The 6695-nt window shown below is 35.7% G+C and overlaps 1 long non-coding RNA gene across 1 annotated transcript; it reads left to right on the forward strand.

Annotated features, from left to right (window-relative positions):
- The first annotated feature begins 2999 nt into the window (after positions 1 to 2999).
- LOC128555368 (uncharacterized) lies at positions 3000 to 6553 on the forward strand. Its single transcript, XR_008370016.1, has 3 exons — positions 3000 to 3238; positions 3492 to 3547; positions 4603 to 6553. It is a non-coding gene; the product is annotated as an uncharacterized LOC128555368 (long non-coding RNA).
- The last annotated feature ends 142 nt before the right edge of the window (positions 6554 to 6695 follow it).

Consider the following 6695-nt stretch of genomic DNA (forward strand, 5'->3'; position numbering starts at 1 on the left):
AAAAATGTTTAATAATGCCAATTTTTATTTAGAAATTGAGAAAATATTTCTGGTATTAAAGAAAAAAATGTACACATTAGTCAAAACGAAAAGAACTTCAAACTAGTCACCAATGCATCCCTCCCTTCCCTGTTTACCAGTCATAAGTTACTTGTTGCAAATAACTGTCATATCTTTATTTTTGAGATACCAAAACTGGAAAAGTTATTTCTAGAGAATTGTATATATTACCAGTGAACAAAAAAGAGCAAGAAACTGAAAGTGGGTACCAGTCTGAATGGTTACATGTAAATTTATCGATGGCTAAATTGGAAAAAGGGAAATAAATATGCAAGACACATTTTTTATATGCCCATTTTGAAAAACAGGACATATTATGAAATAACATAGTCCATCTGTCAACATTTTCCATTTCCACACTTTCAGAACTTGTGGGAGAATTAATGACTTCAGGAGATTCCATCTTGTTTTTGGGGTTAATACGTCAAAAGTCAAGGTTAAAGTGACTTCAAGACTGAAAATTGTTTCATGATTCTAATTCATAAAGTATAAAAGCAATTGCTTTCAACCTTTATACACTGACTAATTATCACCAGAGGAAGATCTCTATTGATTTTTGGGACAGTGGCTCAAAGGTTAAGGTCAAAGGAACCTGACTTAACTTCTGGTTATTCCTTTACTTTTAGGCTAAAAGTGAAAAATGATAATACCTATGGCTTTCAAACTTCATTTGAATTAGCACTACTTGAGGAGGATCCCTATTGCTTTTGTGGTCATTAGATCACAGGTCAAGGTCACAGTAGCCAGGATACTATAAATAGTTTCTGCACTGTAAGTCATAAAATGCAACAGCAACGGCATTCAAACTAGTAAGTTCAGAGGAAGATTCCTATTGATATTGCATGGGATCAGAGGCTCATAGATCAAGGTCATAAGGTTAACTGAGCCCCCACCCCCACCCCCAGCACCTCTACCCCTGCCCCTTATTTTTAATTCTGCTTAATATTGTATCTTAGTACACACAGCCCCAACCTAACATCCTCCCAATGCAGACCCCTCTCTTTGGCCCTGTAATTTTGTTTTTACTTTCAAATATTAAAGTTCCTAGGTAATTTATCTTAGCATCCCTCATCCATATCCCCGCATCCATGCCTCATGCCAAAAACATTCACATACTATCTGTCCCTGCATTTTAATTTTTGTAGATCTGTTGCTTGATATCATATCTTAAGGATAAGTATTCCTCATCCACACACTGTACCCCCTCAACATACCTTATCCTTCCCCATCCCAGTAATTTTCATTACTTTCAGTTCAGTTGTTTGATACTGTATCTTGGCATCCCTCGTGCGCATCATGCACCCCCACACAATATGCCCCTTCCCCACCTCACCGCTTCTGCAAAATTTTTACTTCCCTGTCCCAGTCTTCTTGCAAACTTGCCTATTATGCCCTGTTAGGCGGAGCTCTTGTTGAAGTGCAACACAAACTTTTAGGTCCAGTATATATATTTTTGATTAAGTCAAGGGCCATAAGTCTGAAAATGCTGAGTGAAATCCCATGCACAACTTCACATGCTGAATAACATTCCTATAAGGTTTCATGGCTCTAGATCAAACACTTTTTGAGATATGCACAGCCAAGTATGCATATTTTTTACTAAGTCTTGGGCCATAACTCTGACCTTCAGGAGTGATAAAAGGGGCACAAAACTGAAGTCCAAATATATATATGGCGTAAAAAAAAATTGTTTGTTTCCGGTTTCCCAACCTACCCTAAATTTTTGGCCAGCCCCTAAATGTTCTTATGGCCTTGGAGAATATTTTTTTCAACTTTTAATAGAAAGTTGCAAAACTACACTTTTTATGCTTTAAAGATGGTCAGTGATGTTAAATCAACTTACTGATGCTCTAAAGTACGGTGGCATAGAGGGGACATAGAAAATATTTTATTTATCACGTGCGCACATGTAAGCTAACACATGCGAACGTGTTAATTAACATGTGCGCACGTGATAACTATCATGTTCGCACTTGTGAGCTAACACGTGCGCACATGATAAATAAAATATTTCCTATGTGAACTAGATAGCTATCACGTGCGAACGTGATAAATAAAATATTTCCTATACGAACATAATAGGTATCACGTGCGAACGTGTTAGCTACCACGTGCGAATGTGATAGTTATCACGTGCGTATGTAATGAATAAAATATTTCCTATGTCCCCTCTATGCCACCGTACTAAAGGCATAACAACCTTATTTGTATTCATTTTTTGACACAAAAATAATTTCCGTAAAGTCTCACTTAATAAAAAAAATAAAAAAAAAAAAATAAAAATTTCGAGCATGTTACAGGAAACATGTAAGCTAACACGTGCGAACGTGTTAATTAACACGTGCGCACGTGATAACTATCATGTTTGCACGTGTAAGCTAACACGTGCGCACGTGATAAATAAAATATTTCCTATGTGAACTAGATAGCTATCACGTGCGAACGTGATAAATAAAATATTTCCTATACGAACATAATAGGTATCACGTGCGAACGTGTTAGCTACCACGTGCGAACGTGATAGTTATCACGTGCGCATGTAATAAATAAAATATTTCCTATGTCCCCTCTATGCCACCGTACTAAAGGCATAACAACCTTATTTGTATTCATTTTTTGACACAAAAATAATTTCCGTAAAGTCTCACTTAATAAAAAAAAATTCGAAAAAAAAAAAAAAAAATTTCGAGCATGTTACAGGAAACAAAGATTTTTTTTAGGCCTGTATAAAAACATACAGACTGATCTTTCTTTTTTAATTAATTTCATCTAAAACACAGAAAGTCTGCCAATAGTTATTCATAGCACCCTACTATAACTCAAAATAAAAGTATTTTTATCAAAAATCTGGCATTCTCTATTATGATATCATGACTCATAAAGTATAGTAGGCTGGACTTCTGAAAATAGAATGGAGATTCCCATTTACAGTAGACTTTGTAGGTATAAAAACAGTTGGCTATGTGACAGTCACATACTAAGCTCATTCTTCATGAGCTACATTACACTTACGTACAATTTTATAGAAAATATTCAAACTATTTAAGAAGTTTTTATGTTGACTAATTTGTCAGATATAAATTTTCACTAGCAAAACGTTTTTATCCAGCTTCATTTTTTTAAAAATGGTTAAGAAGAACTCTGTCATTTGTTCACAATCAGGCGTACGAGTTCGCATGTAAGTGCATTTTTTAAAATTCTATCAAATGTTTGAGTTAGTCAAAGAAGTATAAAATATTTATTTTTTAAATATAGCTCTTTGAGTAAGTAGATAACTTTATTGTTTACCTGTCAAAAACTAGGGCAGTATTGGGTTTTCCCCAAATAAACACGACAGTAACAGTTAAAAATAGAAAGCACGTGGCAAAATAAACACAGTGGCAGATTGTCAATACGTGTTTAGTTATGGATGAATTTAAACTATTTTACAGACTTTGGATGGTGATTCTAACTCTGTGTATTCAGATAAACCAAGTCCCAGCTTCAGGTAGGTTGTTTTTCTTGATTTGTATTAAATGCAATCTTAAACTAAAGTAATTATGCAGGTATATATAGTCCAACAAATTTGACGCGATCCTAGGAAATATTGAGTTATATTTCTTATGGGCAATACAATCTAACTGTCGAATTATTTTGACAAGAACCAGCTGACCTGTTGAATGTTCTTTGTGTTAGACTGTCAATAATCTTACAGTTGTCTTTCATTCTCTCTGATAAAAATGGGGAAGTACATGTAGGGATCGCACAAGTAGGTACTGTCAGGAATAATGTATATGTATATTTATGTCCCTGGTACTGTTTAAAAATTCAGGACAGCACATAACATATGACCAAACTGCAATGGGAATGATAGGTTAACTAAAAATAGCATTATATAAATATATGCATGGTCAGAATGCTGGACAGCCAGGCTTAGAAGGGCCAATAGATATAAGAATTTGATACCCATACACGGTTTTCCATGGATGTTTGATAGAAGTCAGTGAGTCTGAATTCATTGCCCTGTAAGGAAGTTGTCATTTACTTGTGTGAAGAAGTTGTCATTTATTTGTGGAGAGCAATTTAATTAATTCTGACACACTAATATATTATGTCAGTAACTGTTGTCTGCTGAAAATAATTAAACCATGAAAAAATGGTAATGAATCCAAATTAATTATCAAGCAGACATAATTTATTGATTTTTTATATAATACTAGGGATCATGACTTGTGAAAGGTCTGTGGTTCTGCCTTGCTTCCCATCTGTGTCTGGAAGAATGCCAGCCACAGGTACTTTGTGACTGGACATAAAGCCGCTGTGTTGACTACCCACCATCATTTGACCATTATTTCTCCTATTTGAAATTCTTTACATATAAAGTCACTAAATAACCCACAACTTTCGATTTAAATATTTAGCTTCTTTTTAAATATCCAGAATTTGCTGATGATATTAAAAAAAAAAGTAAATTTTTCAAGTTTAATGCAAATTGATCTAGGTAAAACAATGTAACAGGTTTAACAGGTTAAAATTTTTATTGCTTAAAATTTTTTTTTTTAGAATACTGCCACAATGGCACTAGTATGGTTCTGTTAGACCAGGAGAAACATTTTTGTTGTGAGGTAGTATACAACAGAAGGGATCAGCATGGTCTCCAGCAAGAATGTTGCAGAAAAACAGATGGTAAGAGCTTTTCCTTTTTATTAGCTCACCTGGGCACTTTGTGCTCATGATGAGCTTTTGTGATCATGCTGTGTCCATCATACATCGTGCGTCTGTCCGTCATCCACAATTTCTTTAAGTAACATCTCCAAAACCACTGAATGGATTTTGATGAAACTTGGCTTGGATGTTCCATGGATGGTCCTCAACCAATGTTGTTCAAACAGTTCCACGTGATTGCACATAGGGGCCCGCCAAAGTTAAAAATAGAAAAATCTTCAAACGACATCTCCTCCTAAACAGTCGGTCAAATAATTTCACACAAATGGTCCTTATGGTCCTTTAAAATGTAACCTTCTACCAAGATTGTTCAAATTATTCCAATTTGTCAAAAAACATGCTCGATTTTAAAATATTTTTATATAGCCCACCATCATCAGATGGTGGGCTATTCAAATCACTCTGCATCCATGGTCCATCGTCCTTCTGTCCGTCAGTTAACAATTTCTCGTTATCGCATCTCCTCAGAAACTACTGGGGGAATTTCGACCAAACTTTGTCAGAATGATGTATTGGTCCCTAGTTGTGTCCCCCTGAAAATCAGGTTCAACAATTTTTGAGTGAGTTACGGCCCTTTGTTTATTTTTATAATTTACATAGATTTATATAGGGAAAAATTTTGAAAACTTCTTGTCCAAAACCACAGAGCCTAGGGCTTTGATATTTGGTATGTAGCATCATCTAGTGGTCCTCTACCAAGAGTTTTCAAAGTATCTCCATAGGGTCAAATATGGCCCCGCCCCGGGTGTCACATGGTTTATACAGACTTATATAGGGAAAAACTTCGAAAAATCTTTATATCCAAAACCACAGGGCCTAGGGCTTTTATAATGTGACATCATCTAGTGGTCCTCTACTAAGATTGTTCAAATTATTCCCCTAGGGTCAAATATGGCCCCGCCCTGGGGGTCACATAGCTTACATAGACTTATACAGGGAAAAACTTTGAAAATCTTCAAAGCCTAGGGCTTTGATATTTGTAATGTAGCATCATCTCTACCAAGTTTTTTCAAACTCTTCCCCTAGGGTCAAATATGGCCCCGCCCCGGGGGGTCACATGATTTATATAGACTTATACAGGGAAAAACTTTAAAAATGTTCTTGTCCATATCCTACAACATTCAAATTTGGACCACATGACAGTGTATAGTTTTGAGTGGCTAGATGAACCTTGGCATGAGTTGACCTTGATCTTGACCTAGTGACCTACTTTCGCATTTCTGTAGCTACTGCCTTCAAATTTGAACCACATGCAAAGGTTTGTGTACCGAAATAAACTTTGACCTTGACATTGACCTAGTGACCTACTTCCACATTTTTGAAGGTACAGGTTTCAAATTTGTACCACATGCATAGTTTTGTGTTCCGAAATGAAATTTGACCTAAATTTTGACCTAGTGACCTACTTTCACATTTCTCAAGCTAGAGCTTTCTAATTTGGACCACATGCATAGGTTTGAGTACCGAAATAAACTGACATTGACCTAGTGACCTACTTTCACATTTTTGAAGGTACAGGCTTCAAATTTAGACCACATGTATAGTTTTGTGTTCTGAAATGAAATTTGACATTGATTTTGACCTAGTGACCTACTTTCACATTTCTCAAGCTACAGCCTTCAAATTTGGACCACATGCATAGTTTTGTGTACCAAAATGAACTTTGACCTTGATCTTGACCTAGTGACCTACTTTTACATTTCTCAGGCTACAGTCTTCAAATTTGGACCACATGCATAGTTTTGTGTTCTGAATTGAAATTTTACCTTGATTTTTACCTAGTACCTACTTTCACATTTCTCGAGCTACAGCATTCAAATTTGAAGCACGTACGGAAATGAACTATTGACCTTGAAATTGATCTAGTGACCTACTTTAACATTTCTCAGGCTACAGTCTTCAAATTTGGACCACATGCATGGGCCACATGC

This window comes from Mercenaria mercenaria, chromosome 1, assembly GCF_021730395.1.
Source record: "Mercenaria mercenaria strain notata chromosome 1, MADL_Memer_1, whole genome shotgun sequence".
NCBI lineage: Eukaryota > Metazoa > Mollusca > Bivalvia > Venerida > Veneridae > Mercenaria > Mercenaria mercenaria.